The following is a 17,870-nucleotide window of genomic DNA, read 5'->3' on the forward strand; positions in this document are numbered from 1 at the left end:
ATGGTCTCCCTCCGCTGTGTTTATAGTGAGACGAGGAGGAGCGGCCAGAGAGAGATCAGCTGGGCTCGTGAGCTGTCAGACTGTGAGACTGAGTCAGCTGTCATAACAACAAGACTGAATAAATGTGGAAGTTGGCAGTACATACCTGTGTGTGCGTGTGTTTGTGCCTGGCGTATTCCACAATAACAGCAGCCCACTGACAGGGAACCGTTTTTCTGCAGTATAACTACTTTTACTTTGGATACTGTATGTAAAACTTGGTTCATCAACTCTGCTTACCTTTCTGTAAAAGTCACTGCGCACCGCTGTTACAGTCATTTGTCTTAATTGATGATAAATTTAACAGCTGCTCGGATTATTTTTTACAGATAAACAGGGGTTTTTTGCAATCCCAAATGCACTTGATGTTTTGACTCGTGTATGCAGAGCAAAGAGCGCAAAAGGGGCTGACTGAAGTAAAGCATACACTGGAGGGTGTGCTGTGTAGGACACGTAGCCCTTGCCTTTCAGTAGCCAGATGCATGTTGGAACAGTTAACAAATGGATGGACGCTTCACCAAGAAAATTAGATCCTTTTGTGAATAGCGCGCCCGATTTCCAGTTCCAGGATTTTCTGTGCCGGCCATGAAGACAACAATCATTGTGGGCATGAAGAAGAGAGCTGACTGAACATTAAACCATATAATTAATGGACAACCTCAACATCTCGGGTCCACAACCACCAAAACAATACTGTCTGAGGGCAGATTTCAGTGGTAGCATCCAACGTACAGCGGCTGACATTGCGGCTGCTACACGTGTAGCAAAATTCAAATAAGTGGACAATTTGGCTTTAAGGGGTTCCACTAAATCACCTAGCTGGCTCATTTTTTAACTACATTTTGCTTTTTGGCTTTCTTTGCAATGATTTATAGTCATATGTCTAGATAATTGTTTTAAATGGTTTCTAATTTAAAAACACCACCTACCCCCCGCCCCATTCATCCCATATAGTCTTTCTTTGCTAGCTTTGCCCCTGATTGTGCAGCTGCTGGGATGGGCTGATACAGTGGAGGAGAGACACTTTTACATGGAAAGATCAATCCTAACCTGATCGCCATTCACTGCATCAATCACAAGTTAGAGCTCGTGGTCCAAGCGGGGTAAAAAAGGACGACGTGCTGCATATGACCCCTCCACAGGAAAGCTGAAAAAAAGGGAAAAGCTTCCCCATTAAAGCAGATCGGCTTTGTGTGTAGCAGTCGATTTCTACTTCAGTAAAGCTGGACAGATATTCACAGATTCGAACTTTAGTTACAAAAGTGCCGTACTATTTATTTTTATACAGTTTTCTGGCTGATAGCACTTCGTGCTGTTGGATTTTGAGATAACTTCTTGTTAAATATTGAAGTTGGGATGTCTGGCCAAATGGCACTATGTGAAAGAGGGATTTATTTCTGGCATGTTAAAACAGCCTTTAACCTTTGACCCCCATGTGATTGCATCCTTCTGCAAGAGGAAATGACAAACCATGAGACTGTGGATATTTCTCATATTAATTAAAAGCATTTAAAAGCATTTAAATGTTACTGCAAATGCAGTCGTTACATTTAATATCTGAACGTATTTAGCTGAAGCTTACTCAGCAGACTTTACGTAGACAGCAGCAATAAATAAGAAATAAAATAAGAGACTTCATTGTCTATATTTATTGGAAGTCAAAAGTGGCAAGGAAATATATGAGGGTGGTGCAGGACATATGAGAGAAAAATGACTCAGTGGTGAGGTGGGGGATGGGAGTGACAGATGTGTGGGGGTGGGATTACTGCATAGCCATGAAAACAAGTGTAACAGAAATTGGACTTTACCCATCTAGAGTTTGGTAAAGTCAGTAAAAGGGATGTGCCATCTCATGCCCAAAGAAACTGTCACAAGCCGAACAGGCAACGAAGGGAAAAATTCTGAAGAGCGCATCATTTTTTTTCATTTTTTCATTCAATGACCCTGCTAAATTTGGCACAAGATATGAGAACGCATTGGATGATTTTATTATTGGCTGAATGTTGACTGCAAATGTGATTTACGGAGCCAAATTAAAAACAATGTTAAGAAAGTTAACTTCAGCTTTTCCTCCAATTGTAATGATGAAATACTACTAATGTTGGTGCGTGTGAGTAAATACAAATGCATATATATGTGTGTGTATATAGCAATGGCATGCAGATAGATAGATAGATAGATGGATGGATGGATGGATGGATGGATAGATACACACACATGCCATTGCCATATAATCCAAAGGAAGTCTAATTATGAGAGTGATAGCAGTAATTATAGTAAGAATCACCTGACTGGAAGACACTGGTAGCTGCAGAAATAAAATAAAGGTCAAAAGCGCCTCGGACAGAGGTTCTAGTCTGAGTACGTTTGAAGGTTTAGGTAGCACCATGATGAGGTTGGGGGGAAACTGGAACACCAAAGTAAAGCTGTGGGAGAACTGGAGAGTGATGGGAGCGTTATCTGTAACTACTGTTGTTGTTGTAACCATTATTTTTCTGGCATTTGAATTGCCCAAATGCAGCGGTTATCCCACATATGGTCCACCCGTTAAAGGGGGACAGAGGGCCTCAGGGGCAAGAAGAAATAGACCTTGCAACGCTGGATTGTAAGATGTAAGTGATCTCTTTAAAAAGAAATCAAAGGGGGAATTGTGAGATTATTATACTATCTTATGCCACCTTATACTTCTAATCAAAGAATTGTTGAATCATTATACGGCTATAGGCCACATTATGCCTTGGATTAAAGATTGTGAAATCATTACACTGTTTTATGATGCATTATACTGCTGATTTATAAGAAATACTGTTTTCAGAGAATCATGGCCTTATTTGTCTGATTAGAAAGAACAGAACATACCGCACAGGAAGCTCACTGAGAGAGAAAGAATGTGGATGTTTAGGTTTTATGGAGGGGTGCTGAAGCTATAAGTATGTGAGAAACCGTCAGACACTTCAACATCTGGCAGACACCCTCCTGTCCACATCTCCTGTCTGGACGTTTATGCTCAAAGTGTTGTATGAAATAATGAGAATTGTATGGAATAAAGAGATTGTTGATTAAGCATTTATACACCAAGTGTTGTTCTTCCTTCAGCCCAAAGATCAAAGAATTGGGATATTTAACAAAACCCAGGAGGCAATATGGCTGCTTGAAATAATTCTGAATTCACAGTGCTTAAATGCAAAATAACCTTAGAGGGGAAAAATACTTTTTTAGAGGTGTTAACAGGCTTATCCGAGTTGAAGTGACCTTTATTAAGCCACAGGTTTCTTTACACTACGCACTACTTCTTCTGGAGATACATGTCACAGGAAGCTGACACAAATACTGCAGTTTTGACAAAGAAGTCCGGCATCCTAGGCTGGTATAAGATTGCATTTTTAAACACTTTCAACCAGAGAGTCACAGACAACTTAACACTCCTTTAAATGAACTGAAATTAAATTTTAGCTAGCCTTTATGTCAAGTTCAGGAGTGTAAATTCTATTGGCCATCATAGTTCATGAACAACCTTTTTATTTCCTGACGAAAACATGACGATTACTCCATAAAAAATAAATGCACTAGGACAAAAACCATGATGAAATGTATCAACACTTTTGTCAACGAATAAAAACGTGATAAATATATGCAGAGTATTTATAGTCAGACAAATAAAACCCTGACTTAACGTCAGAATAATATTAACATATAACAGTTACACACCCAGATGTGTAGATATTACATAGTCAATGTCCATAAAAACCTTGGAATAATTTGGTATGGCACTGCTAGTCAAAAACTTAACCTGTAACTTTAGGAGACCTTTAAGGCATGCAATGCTTAGTGTATTGAAGACTTTCATCAATAATTTAAAATCCCAATTTTAATACACGTTGTACCCTGTATTCATTCATTTTTGAATGTTGATCTAAATTAACTATCAGACTATCAATTTACTATCATTTAGCCTCAAACTACAGCCTTCATAGTAATTCATCCATCCCTCTGTCTGTCTTCTGTTTATAATATAGGAACGATTATACCCACAAAGCATTAAAAAGTTTTATATAAAATTTTGCAGTACTTGCTGTAAGGTTCATGCACTCCCGATGGTCATCGAAAACGTGCTCAGCTTTACCGCAATGAACTGCCGTCTGTTTCACTATCTGTGTGTGGTATCTAAAGACTTTTATTCTACTTCTTCATTCTGTATGTAATTGTGACTCAAACAAAATTCCCTTGTAGGTACAAGTTTTGGTGACCATTAACTTACGTACGGATGATGTGAAAGAAACAAAAACTGAAAACATAACATGGTATTATTGAATCTTTAAAAAAATTAATAATAATTTAAAAATTGTTGTTATAAATGTAAATATAATAATAATTGTTATAAATGTAATGCTGTTCATCCAAAGTGTTCCAATTAGCAGAGGGTACATACAGGATAAAATCATGCAGACGTTATATCAAGTTCCTTTACATACTGCTTGATAGTTTCACAGATTGTTATATTGCATGATTTCTATTCTATACTCGAAGTGTGGCTACTGTCAGGCTGCAACGCTTTTTATGCTTTGCATAATCAGTTAATGAAATATTCACAAACTGATATTCCTAAACCTTTGCCCTGTTAGTTCCATGGCATTGGACCCCACCTCCCACTCTTTTGTTGTAGCTTCACGTGCTTACTTTGATGTGAAACAATTTGGCTGCAAGGGTGAAAATAGTGCTGCAATTACAAAAAAAAAGATAATCTATCTGCATTTTAAGTGGTGATGTATCAACCCTGTTTCCAGGTCCAAGCATCTAACTTTGTTGATTGAGGCTGTCATCATTTTAATGAGTTGTAATGCTTAATGTTTTATACTTTTTCTTTAAACACTAATTATGTGCAGCACAACTATAAGGTCAGGCTTTAGTAGTGATGTACCATAACACGGGCTGGATTTGATACCAAGTATATGCAGTATCACTCACACAACATACCAGTACAGATACTCTTAATATATTAAGGCAGTTTATGTAGGGGAGGGCTGTGTGTCATGATTTATGAAGTGAGTGCATCTTCAGTTTGCTTAATATGAAAACATTTTAATGACAACTAAATGACTGAATTTTGCCTTCCATTATTTTTCAAGGACTTTGGCTCAACTTCTGTTGTTTTAAATCTGCTATTTAGATAAGAAAATGGCACTGGCATGGCTGGCAGCCTTAACCCAATTTCCCTCGGAATGAATAAAGTATGATCAATCAATCAATCAAAAACCTTATTAGACTGTTAACATAAAAGGATTACTATATTTAAACATTTTTGTACTTCAAGATTGAAGTACATTTTTTCAGCTCCAATAAAATAATTTATTTAACACAATTTGGTGAGCTAAATATATAATTTGAATGTCTGAATAGAGTCTACAGGTAATCAGTCTGCTGAAGTACCAATTACGACCAATAACATTTTGAAAATTAACATTAAGTAATGCTAAACCTAGACCATGAGTCATGACTGAAACATTACTTTCACCACTATATGAGTTACCTGGAAATTCGTTGCCTCTCTGTTAGCAGGCTCTGTCTCTGTGCTGGGGGTCTGTTTGGGGGATTTCCTCCACACAGAGTGTTTTCTTCTTGTTTTCAAGTGTTTACAAAAACTGGTTTTGTGGCCACAGTAGAGATTTCCTTCCTACATTCATGGCTATATTTACAGCTCTAAAATATCTCGATGAGATGCTCCTCTTTCTCACTCACAGCAGCCTACCTGTGTCTGAATGTGACCACATGACAACAAACCACAGCAGAGCAAAGAAGAGGAGGTGAAGAAAAGTGTGCTTGTGTGAGAAGAGTGGTGTTTGTACAGACAACTACTGTTTGATGAAATTGGAGCAACCTATTGAACTAAGAGAAGAGAAACAAACTAAAGCATTGATCCTGTCATCCCGGTAATGATTCAATACTAATATCAACACTGGTATTGATACTATCAGTATTTGGATCAGTCCAACCATCCCTCATATGGCTTATGTTGTCCTGTACAACAAATACTTTAACACTTCAAAAAAGAATCATCATAAGGCAAACTTAGATAGGGCTGGTCTGCTTTTCTCATAACAGGGACATCCAATTCTTAATCCATAGGGTTTAATATGATGTTGGCCCACCCTTTACAGTTAAAACAGCTTCATGGCAACCGCAAAACCCACACTCATCCACTGGGTTGTCAGACGAAGAAGTGTGATTCACCACTGCTTTACACCACTGCATCTGACACTTTGCATTGTGCTTAGTGATGTAAGGCTTGGGTGCAGCTGTTTCCATGGAAACACATTCTATGATGCTCTGTATGCACTGTTCTGATCTAATCTCAAGGTCACATGAACTTTAGAGATCTGTAGCAACTGACTCTGCAAAAAATCGGCAACCTCTGTGCACTATGAGCCTCAAAATCCTCTGACCTCACTCTGTGATTTTACGTGGACTATGACTTCATGGCTGAGTTGCTGTCGTTCCCAATCGCTTCCACTTTGGTATGATACCACTAACAGTTCACTGTGGAATATTTAGTAGTGAGGAAATTTCACGACTGGACTTGTTGCACACATAGCATCCTATCACAATACCATACCAGAATACGCTGAGCTGCTGAGAGTGACCCATTCTTTCACAAATGTTTGTAGAAGCAGTCTGCATGCCTGGGTGCTTGATTTTATACACCTGTGGCACGGAAGTGACTGGAACACCTGAACTCATATTACCCTATTTATATTAGCCTAGCCATAGCTTTGTAGGGTTTCAGAGTGGTTTGATGTTGCAACATAAAAGCATTAATCCCGCTAAGTCTCCACTAAACCTTTTAAATCTTTTTTTTTTCATGCATTCTAGATGGTAAATTTTATTATAACAGCTAGGGGAAGAAAGGGAAGAATAATTTTTCTACTAATTTCTATTTTTTCCCTTTAATTCTGTGACTGCCATAATGACATTTCCACTAGATGTGAATGATCACCTACCATACCATTTCCACTTGTCAGTCTTTTGTGTCATTTAAAGCAGATTGCTCAGCCAGTCGGAACACCAATCAGTTAGTCAAATTTTAAGAACCATGATAATAGCATTAGAGTTAGATTTAACCATATGTAATACTTTCTAATAATCTGACAGCAACACAAAGAAACCATACATTTATTTCAAAACAGCACGTATCCTATTAAACTTTTGGCCTTGCACAGCTTCAGGAATTTAGCACTTTGAGGGAAGGGTCTGCCAGACTCCAAATAACAGAATTTATGAGCAGCTCTAATCAGTGAGGGCTGAAATAGCATCAGTAGCATTAATGCCATTATATCTGAAAAAACAAAAAGTAAAAATAAACGTATATAAAAGAACCCTTATTTTATTTTCTTTCTCCCAATTCTAGTCAGCTCTCTGTTGTCAAAGAAAAAAAAAAGCAAATATCAACAAAAAACAAAAATTATGCCCCAAAATCTTTATTAAAAACCAGAAAAAGCAAGCAAGGCTGAACCATATTGACATGTTTTCTCTGTGTCTCTCTGATACTTTACCTGGCAGCATGTGGTTTGAATCAAATAACCTAAAAGTACAAGCAGCTGAAAAAGAGACAATATCCAGTTACAAGCTTCATGTATTTTGTGGGTAAAAGCATAAAAGATTACATTTTATTACTGAATCTCGCTTCTGTGTGGATCAATATTTTCATGTTTTTCTTACGTAAGAAATATTTAAGTCGGGAGGTGGAAAATAAACTCCAGAAAGAAATTTGTCACATTTGCCCTGTTGGGCTGCTGGTTCTGTCCAACTCACATATACGTTTTCCTGTGTGGAAAGCAGGCCTTTATACTTCACTTTGGGGACCTCACAGAGCATGCATCTTCATGAATTTAATTATTTAAAAGAAACCATATATTTACTTTACTGTGCCAACAACAACAGATAATGAGTGTGTGTTTCCTTTGATTAATCTTGTTTATTTGCATATTGTCTTTATGTGTGTATCCAAGGGTTCCTGTGCTGCACACTTTACATCTGCATAGCTCAGTTTTGCTTGCATAAACCTGTTGTTGGCCTATTGATCGGTCTGCACTCTGAAACTGCCAATCAAATACATTTATAAAAGGAATTCTTGAATCAAAGTCTTTTCAGTCAAACCTCCTGGAAACATAAAAGAAGTAGATCAAACCCCGAGTAAATCCTCTGTGAAGAAGCGCAAAGAAAGGTTGCCACACTTATGTGACTGTTGCACACTGGACAGAGTTGTAGTGACATTTGTTGGACAGTGACCTGCTTAGTGCAGCAGACAGAGAAATGAGAACGTACCAGTTATCTGTTACTAGATTTACTTAGAAAAAAACATGGTAAAATATTTGTGCAGTCGCCTGTCGGGAAGAATCTGATCTAAATCAGAAAATGGAAGTGCAGAAGATCCATCTGAAAAGCCCATTTCCTGTGTTAACCAGAACTCCAATGGAGGGAAGGCAGTGAGAACATTTTGCTCTTACTTGACACTTTCTGCCTCCTCTTACTTGACTCCTTCTCTTGTCTGGTGCTAGCACATCTTCCTCTCTGGTCATGTAGGTGGAAGAGTGAACGAGGAGAGTTATATTAGTCCTGATTTTTACCTGAGGTTATTTTGAAGAAGAGGCATTTCCTGTTGAGTAGCAGATGGAGGTACATGCTGTTCAGGTGAGGAATCCAATGATGGGACACACAAAGGAACTCACATCAGTGCCAAGCTGAGGATGTGTTGATGATGTAAATTAAATGTTCATTAATTTGGGACAAATTCAGGATCATCAAGCTAGGAGGTGGGGTGAATCCATTTTATGGTGAACAGCTGAGTCTGACAGTTCAAAAGACATTCATTCACATGAAAGTCTTTCTACTAAAAGTGCGCATGAGTTGAATATGCTTAAGACCAGAAGTACTCGTCACAATGGTCCCCCAGAATTGAATTAATATAGATATATATATATTGCTGTTATTTATGAGGAAACAGCATGTAAGGCCTTGTTCATATAGGCCTAAAGACCAGTCAGTAACCAGACGCTGTTGTGTGTTTTCTGTATTTAAGATCTTAATCTCAAAAGTAACTGCTAACAGGTCAGAAATAACAATGTAAACTGTCAATATGATTATTATCAACAATAAAGGCTGATTTGTCTGGGGAAATACCGTTCACCTGTGTTTTATACCTCACATTTCTCCTCTTGCTGGTCAGCAGTGTCAAATAATTCATCATCACTCTCATGTTCCTTCAAGGTTTTGTGTCCTTTTTCTTTTGCTTCCTTTGATCTCAGTTTAGTTTCTTGAGTTCAGTCATTTCTATTGTCTGCTTGGATTAGACGGTTTATCCTGCCGGTTCTGTGGAGCGCCTTTTGTTTCTGTTTCTTGTCAACAAAACTCTCTGCCATCTGGAGAATCCACATCCTCCATGTGGGTCCATTTCTCACCACACACTCGGCACATATATCATCATAAGTCATCATAGAGGATAAAATCTAAATCAAAACCCCTTTAGATGAACTCTGTTTTGTTAACAGATCTTTACCTTTAAATATTTTCTTTCTTTTGAATAATAAGCAGAGATTTTGTATCCCTTGCAGACCGCACCAACACCTCTGATAAGTGGCACCCAGAAAGCTTAAGGATAGCTCATTTAACTAGAGCCATTATTCAGCTTTCAGTCTAACTAACTACTGATTTTATCTACTGTTCTGATTTTATCTGTTTTGATTTTATATACTGTTTTGTTTGTTTGTTTGTTAAGTGGGTTTAGAGCTCTGGGTAGCTCCCCAGCTGGGTCTAGACTGGGTCTAGAGAGTATTTTAAATTCAGGGAATTTAAAATAGAAAGTAGCTCGTCCATAGAAGGACTGGTAGCTCCCCTTACGATAAGGGTTCAGATCGCACGAACAGGTGTGAAATGTGTGTGTTTAGTTAGTTTGTTTGTTTGCTTATTTTAATCAATTTTAAATCATGCTTTTTATTTGTTTTTGTTTCTAATGTCTCTGTAAAGCACTTTGAATCACCTTGTTGTTGAATTGTGCTATACAAATAAATTTGCCTTGCCTTGTGGACTGGATGGTTTTCACATCTGATGCACACACAGGGGAATACACCAGTTCACTTGAAGAGAACATTAAACTTTAAATTGTGTTTCTGGACCACACCCAGAATCAACAACAGGCTTTACACTTCAGAAAACAGAAGTGTAATCTCAAAATCTCAAACGCCTTCTGGCTAGGAAATAAATCCCCAAACCTGGGCTATTGCAGGGCTTTGGTGCTGTGCAATATATACTCACCAGACACGCTAAGGTAGACCGTCACACTGCTGATTTGGACCCTCTTTTGCCTTTCAAACTGCTTCAGTTCTTCATTGCACAGCATCAGGAAGGTACTGGAACCACTTGCTCTCGTTGTCTATATCAGCGTTTCCCAACTATTGGGGTGCCCGTGGCTCAGGGGGTTTGGAAGCGTATCTGTAACCGGAAGGTTGCCGGTTCGATGCCCGGGCTCTCTGTCCTGGTCGTTGTGTCCTTGGGCAAGACACTTTACCCTACCGCCTACTGGTGTTGGCCAGAGGGGCCGATGGCGCGATATGGCAGCCTCGCTTCTGTCAGTCTGCCCCAGGGCAGCTGTGGCTACAACTGTAGCTGCCTCCACCAGTGTGTGAGAGTGAATGAATAGTGGCATTGTAAAGCGCTTTGGGTGCCTTGAAAAGCGCTATATAAATCCAATCTATTATTATTATTATTATTATTATTATTATTATTATTATTATTTATTGTGCAGCAGCACATAGGTGTGCTGTGGAAGATTATCTGGTTCCACCTGATTAGTACTCTAAGTAACGGCGTGAGTAAAGGGGAGAACAATTACATTCTCTTCCACTAGAGGGCAGTACAACTACCTGCTCTAATTAAATGTGTTGCCATTAAAATCGCTGAAGATGAAGAAGAAATTACGTGATAGTTACCCACAGCAAGTAATAGCAATAGATAAATATTTGAAAAGAAAAAGTAGTCAATCTACGGAAGAGGATTAGGGCCACTGAAAAAAAAAAAAAAAAAAACAACTTATTTTTTTCTTTCCTTTCCAGAATTCTGAGAAGAAGAAAAAAAAAGTCCGAATTTTGTTGTCTACATGAAATTATGACCCCACCACCTGAATGTCGCAACAGAAATGGAGACTCTTGAGACGAGGTAATGTTTTTCCAGTTTTCTGTTTCTGAATTTGCACAACTTGTTCTTAGGAGTACAACCTGGTGTGGTCTTCTGCTGCTTGCATGCTCTTCTGCATGCTGTCATGGCAAACGGCCAAATCAGAGGAAAAGGACTCAAGTGCTGAATTCAGATGGAGGTGTGGATAAATGTGTGAAACAATATTTATTTACAGCGCAGTGAGACAATACAATGAGTGATTTTTAACTAGAAGAATGAATAATGAATAATGAAGTCAACGTGAGCTATGACAAGAACGGGAAATACTAAACAACACTAAGCAAAACTGGAGCTAGGCAGACAACGTGAATAATTAGAGCATTGCTCTGACTGGGCTCCCGTGATGTGAGGCAAAGGGAAAGTCAGGTGGGAACCAGGGAGGTCAGAGTCACTGGAATGATAGAGACAGATTCAGAAGTTGTCCAAGGAAATGCGGCAGGCATGAACAGAGTCTGATGTTGGTGCTTACTTGCCACAGGTGGAGAAACAGCGTGGAGTGGTTGGGTCCAAGTGGTTCCAATTACTGCGGCAGGGAGGCAGGCAGGCAAGTGAAAAGAGCAAGAACTGTAGCTGTGAAGTTGTCGAGAAGTCCAGCATCCTGAGGTGAGGATTATTTTCAGAGGTGGAACATAGCAGTCTGGTGAGTAGCCGAGAAAGAAAAAGCACAAAGTAAGTTAAAGTAGCTTTTCTATAAGTTTTGCAAAGCTGTGACAGCCTACACTAACTAGGGTTAGCTGAAGATCTGGCGAAGAATGGCTGAGAACGCTGGACCTAAATACTGACAGCTTTGTTACCAGCTGGTGTGGAAAACATGCAGGAACGAGGTGGCTCCTCCCAGAGGTGGAACTGCCAGCTCTATGGAAAAACACAGGCACTCACCCAGACCATGACACATACCTTAGTTGCAAAGAGTGGTTATTTGAGTTACCTAGTTACCTACCTAAACCCTATGGCTGTGTGGGAAAGTGTTGTAGATTAGCAGCCTCTGAAATACACAGACCAACAACCACGCCATGTTCACAGTCACTTCAATCACCTTTCTTCTCCATTGTGGTGCTCATTTTAAACTTCAGCAGGTCCTCTTGACTGTGATTGGCTGAATAAATATGTACATTAATGTGATGGTGAACAGATATATCTAATCTCACATTATGTACTTTATAGTTGTTGTCTTAATATTGTTTAAATGGTTAACTGTCACGGTCCTGGGCCTGTGACCCAGTGTTTTGTTCTCTGTATTACTATTGAACTTTGATTTTGTCGTGATTGATCAGTTCTTGGTTTGGGTTTTTTTACTGTTGAAGTTCTTAGTCTTCCAATTTCGGTGTTCCATGGCTGTGTGTCATCCCCTGTATTTCTCCATGTGTCTCTCCATGTTCCAGGTTCAACATCTCAGGTTTTCAGGTTTCTAGTCGCATGGTTTTTGTTTTTTGTATTTTTATTTTGTAGCTGTTCCCAGTTTAGGTTTTGTTAGTGTAGTTCCCTGCCATGCTCTGCTTTGGTTTGTATTTTGTCTTCCTTTATTAATAAACTCTCTCACAACTACACTGTCATCAGTGCTTGCGTTTGGGTCCACATCCTTCATCTCCTGACAATCGTGACATTAACTTAACATCTAGCCAAGAAACAACAGTTGCACATCAACCATTTGGCTAACAATGGCACCGGCATTTAAGATTTAAATAAAAAAAAAACCAAAACCAATGGAATTAATAAACGAATAAATAAAGAAGCAAAACCTGCCACTACAAATATGGGATGAATAACCAACAGATGTTTAATGTGTGTTTTCACAGTTTGTGTTATTTTCATAAAATAAATGAATTAAAACAATGTCCAGAGAAAAGGTGATAAAACATGAAGTGGAAGCTCCATTTGTGCTTTTACCACTATGCTCTTCTTCCAGAGATAATTGATTTTTCTGCACGCTGTTCTGATCTTTTGTTTCCCTCTCTCCACTCGCCATCACACAGATTTGTGACAGTTTGAAACTTGCTAGTCACAGTCAGTCAGTTAACACAGTCATTTAAAACATTTAAAGCACAACAAGAAACCAAATGTTCTTTAAACACAATGGTCTTCTATTCACCGTAATGAGCAGAGTGAGTGAACTTCTTAATCGTGCCATTTTTTCGCCACTCATCACCACAAATTTAACAAAAAAAGCCTAAAAACAAAAGGTTACTTTTCAAAGTACTCTTTAGTGTTTATTCTCTATTCCAAAGTTGGCTTGAAATAGGTATTCAGATAAAACTTTACCCACAGTAATGTGTTATGTGTCCAATAAAAGGCGCATGGCCAATTGAAAGAGAGGCTCTGTGTTTGTGTGATGGCTAGTTGAGAGGCGAACATTACTCTCTGATTTAATTAAATGTGCGAGAGTGACAGCACATTCAGGGATGGTCATTTTGAAAGCGATCGGTGTAATCACACACTTGTCGTAATTGGCAATCTGATGCAACAGCAATTTCAATCAAATCATAGGATATCCACACTGACAATTTGTTTATCAAATGAATTGAAAGGTTTTTTATCCAAGTTTTTTTTTCTTCTTTTAAAGTGTGGACCTGATTGTAACTGGTATTTAAATGTAATTTTAGAAGCACTCTTCTATACATTTGCGTAACTTGAAAAAATTGGACACTGCCCAGTTGTATTCCTCACGATACCCAGAAGGAGGATGATGGGTGTAGCACTTTTAACCACAGTCAGCTGCACGTTTTTTTAGAAATGGATGAAAACTTGAGGGATACTTTCACATTTATTAAAGCTTGTCTAAAAACATTACTTACACTGCATTGCAAGAGGCATGGCATTGTATTTCTCATTGTTATAGAATTAAATGTCTTCAAAATACAAGTCCACTATGCGAACAGTGTAGAAATATGTAATTATAAGACACTAAGTTTATAAAACACATTCTGCTTAAAATTGCATTCACTTCAAAGCCAAAGTTCTTGATAAGAAGAGCTATTTTTTAAACAACCTTGAAAGGCATGCCTCATTAATTTAGACACGTTAAAATAGACTGCAAAACCCAGAGTCTTCCGCCTTCTACAATGAATCACGCCAGTAAGTTTTATCAGACTTTTCTTGTCTGGTCTGCAGCACACAGTGAACCCAACAGGTAGCAGAGCAGCAGGCTTAGCTTTATTCTTTTGTCTGTGTCTCCACAGGTTGTGTTCAGGCCCAGTCTGGCTGCCCTCATAGCTAAATCTGTAAAGTTGCATGGGAAAAATAGGAAGAACTATGAAAAGGCACCTGGCAAACAGTTTTACACTGAATGGGTGTTTTTATGATACCTGTTTAAGATGTGCTCACACTAGAAAAACAGTTAAAATGTTTAAATTGTGTCAGTATTCACAGTTTTACCCTGGCCTGTCCTTCCTGTTCTTTCTTCTATGAGAAACTTGGTAGCTTGAATTTTTTTTGTCTATTATTCTGTTTTTTAAACCATTTTCTTCTGTTTATCTGGTTCAGGGCTACAAAGAGCTGGAGTCTATTCCATCTGTCATAGGGCAAGAGGTTGCAAGGCACTGTTCATTACAGTGGAGGGTGATGTAAGTCCACCATGCAAGGCATGTTATGACAGTATATAATTATTATATGCATGCACATAAATGGCATAGACATCATTTTTTGATAAATAAGGCTGATGTGGTAACACTCTTGTCTGAACCTGGAGTGAGTGTTGTTGTTGATCAATTAAACTTTGTTTCTTCATAATTACTTTTTCATAGTGTGGATTTCCTGATTTGTAAGGAGGGCCTTTGATGGATCAACATGTTGCCATATTTTGCATGTGAACCTTTTTTTTCTCAGGAAGAATGTAAAAATCAGCCAAGTATGCAGATAATATGAATGTCTGTAAAGTTATATGCAAAACTGTATTGTAATGTGAGCGTTGTCTGCGATACACCTTTGGAACAAACACAGACTCAGCTTGACCTTTCCAACTTTTGGGTTCACTCAAAAGAACAGTTGACAGCTGAAGTAATTGCTTGTAAGGCACCTATCTCATGAACATGAAATGATACAGGAAAAGGCGAAAAATGTTTTTCTTTATTAGTCTCTTTGTCACACGCGCACATAAACACAGCTGCAGTGTTTCAGACTTCTCCTCCAGGGCAGCGTGTTGAGCGCTGGCATATCGAGGCTGCGCTTTTGTAAGCGAGAACATTGCTATTGATTCCTGTTCACCTCACCTGAATCAAACGATTTCTAAATGGAGCCGATTCCACAGTCAAGCCCGCTGCTGATCATGTGACCCCCAGCTCCCCTCATAAATAAAGAAATATGCTCTCTTTACACATTTCTCCAGTAATTTAGCTGTCTAATGACGTTATAGTAAATTAGTCCTGCTTTTAAACCAAGTAATGTATTCCTCAGTTTTCCTGCTGTTGAATAGATGGGACACGGGTCACTCTGCCTCTGAGACTTTCTAACTCATAAATCACAATTTAATTAGTTTGCGTTTCAGTAGACTTCACCGTGCTGCCAATAAGAGACAATTTGAGAGAAACAGTGAAACTTGTGTTGGGAAGTTGGAGAGAAATATTAGATATTGGCACCAAATGTAGGCAACTGGCAGCTGAATTCATATTTCCGATGTGCAGTGCAGCGCTCTTCTAACAGGGTTACAAGCAGCGATTGGCTGTGGCTGTAGGAAAACAAAGAGAATGAATGAATAAATTCAGACTCTTTCCGTTGCTTTGCAGTGGGGGACTTTGAGGAAAGGCCCAAAGGCCACAGTGAAACCTTTGTGAAACTTCAAAATGGCTTAAATTTCAGCCATGACTGATTTTAGAAACTCATTCAGGACTTGAATGTTGAGCTACAGTATATTAATGATGACTCTATATTATATTTTCTCAAATTACACTGCATGAAATAATAATTGAACTCATTTGGATTAAATTGAATTTGCTCAACCATTTCCACAAAGGATATAAAGCTCTGCGCTATCACGATATTGTTGCGGATTGATATGTCCGGCACCCCTAGCTGTAGTTTTGATTGACGTATTCTCGACCGTGGGGCTGGCCGGCGAGTGTAGATTAAAGAGCAGAGATCATCTCAAGTGCGGTAAACAAACCTAAAAGCGGTGAGGTTTGACTATTTCTTAACACAACTTCACTTTGAAAACCAAGAAGAAATGTTGTCTACTTAATGCCTGTTGATTGCGTCTGCCTCCAGTTTGCTCATTTGGCCCTGAGACGGATTAAAAAAAAGTTATTCAAAACTTCAAGTTGAAAAAAGCTTGAAATATGTAATCAAACATCATCGTGACTCACTTCAAAGTGGGGAAGGTGCTTAAGAAGGTGTAGCGTATTAATCACTTAACAGGTGATAAACTAAATAAGGTGTAACTGACACAAGTAGGCTCATTAAATGTTGTGCAAAATTAGCTACACTTGATTAATTTATGCCACTTATAATACATTTATGTTTCATTGATTTCATTGATGCTTTCATCCTGAATGGACTTCTCGGGGCACAGAGGGCAGCTTCCCTACATGTGCGGGCTGGAATGTTTAATATTAATGGAAAACTCATTAGATAACAAAATACATGAGACATTAAACAGATGCCTGATTATCATCTTAAATCCCAATATTAGTGGAGTTTGTAAAGTGTTTTGTGTGTAAACTTTATGCTTTGATGTGATGGGATATATATTTACACACACTTTTGACTTTTGGCCTAATTAACCAATGGACAACACCTTTATAAGCAAAGATTTGCATATAATAATAGATACACTGATGCAGAGACAAAGACATAGAGGGACACAGATGATCAGACACAGAGACATACAACCCCACCTATACAGGCTTACATACACCCCCACAAATAGCCACTCTATACACACATGAGATATACATAGACATACTCCTACATTCACATTTCCATTTCCATACTTTTCCATTTAGGAACAGAGCATCTACATGTGGATTTGGTTCAATGTGAGCACAGTTTCAAGAAAGTACGTGAGATATGCGTGACCTGTGACCTTTTGGGGAGGGGGGTTACATGTTCATACTGACGGCAATTTGTCATGTCTGATGAGTCACAGTTTCTGCTACAACACTCAGATAGTAGAGTCAGAATTGTGTAAACAACACGAAATCATGGCTCCATCCTGCCTTATATCAACGGTTCAGATTGTTGGTGGTGTAATGGTGCGGGAGATATTTTCTTGATATAGTTTGGTCCTTTAGTATCAACTGAGCACCATTTAAACACCACAGCCTATTGTTGCTTACCATGCCCACACCTTCCTGAGCACAGTGTACCCATATTCTGATGTTTACTTCCAGCAGTATAACACAACATCTCACAAAGCTCAAATCATCTCAAACTGATGTCTTGACCATGGCATTGAGTTCACTGTACTCAGATGGCCCCCACAGTCACCAAATTTAAATCCAGTAGAGCAACTTTTGGATGTGGTGGAACAGACATATCGATTGTTTTCTTGTGAGTTGCCAGGTTTGGTACATATTGGATTCTCTTGAGCTCGACTTTTACTTGAGCACCAAAACAAGACACATTTTAGAATGAATAGACCATTTAAGTTAAAGGAATTAAGTGCTCTAAAATTCAAG

Source organism: Haplochromis burtoni, unplaced genomic scaffold (assembly GCF_018398535.1).
Source record: "Haplochromis burtoni strain Fernald_Lab_line unplaced genomic scaffold, NCSU_Asbu1 Contig_67, whole genome shotgun sequence".
Taxonomy (NCBI): domain Eukaryota; kingdom Metazoa; phylum Chordata; class Actinopteri; order Cichliformes; family Cichlidae; genus Haplochromis; species Haplochromis burtoni.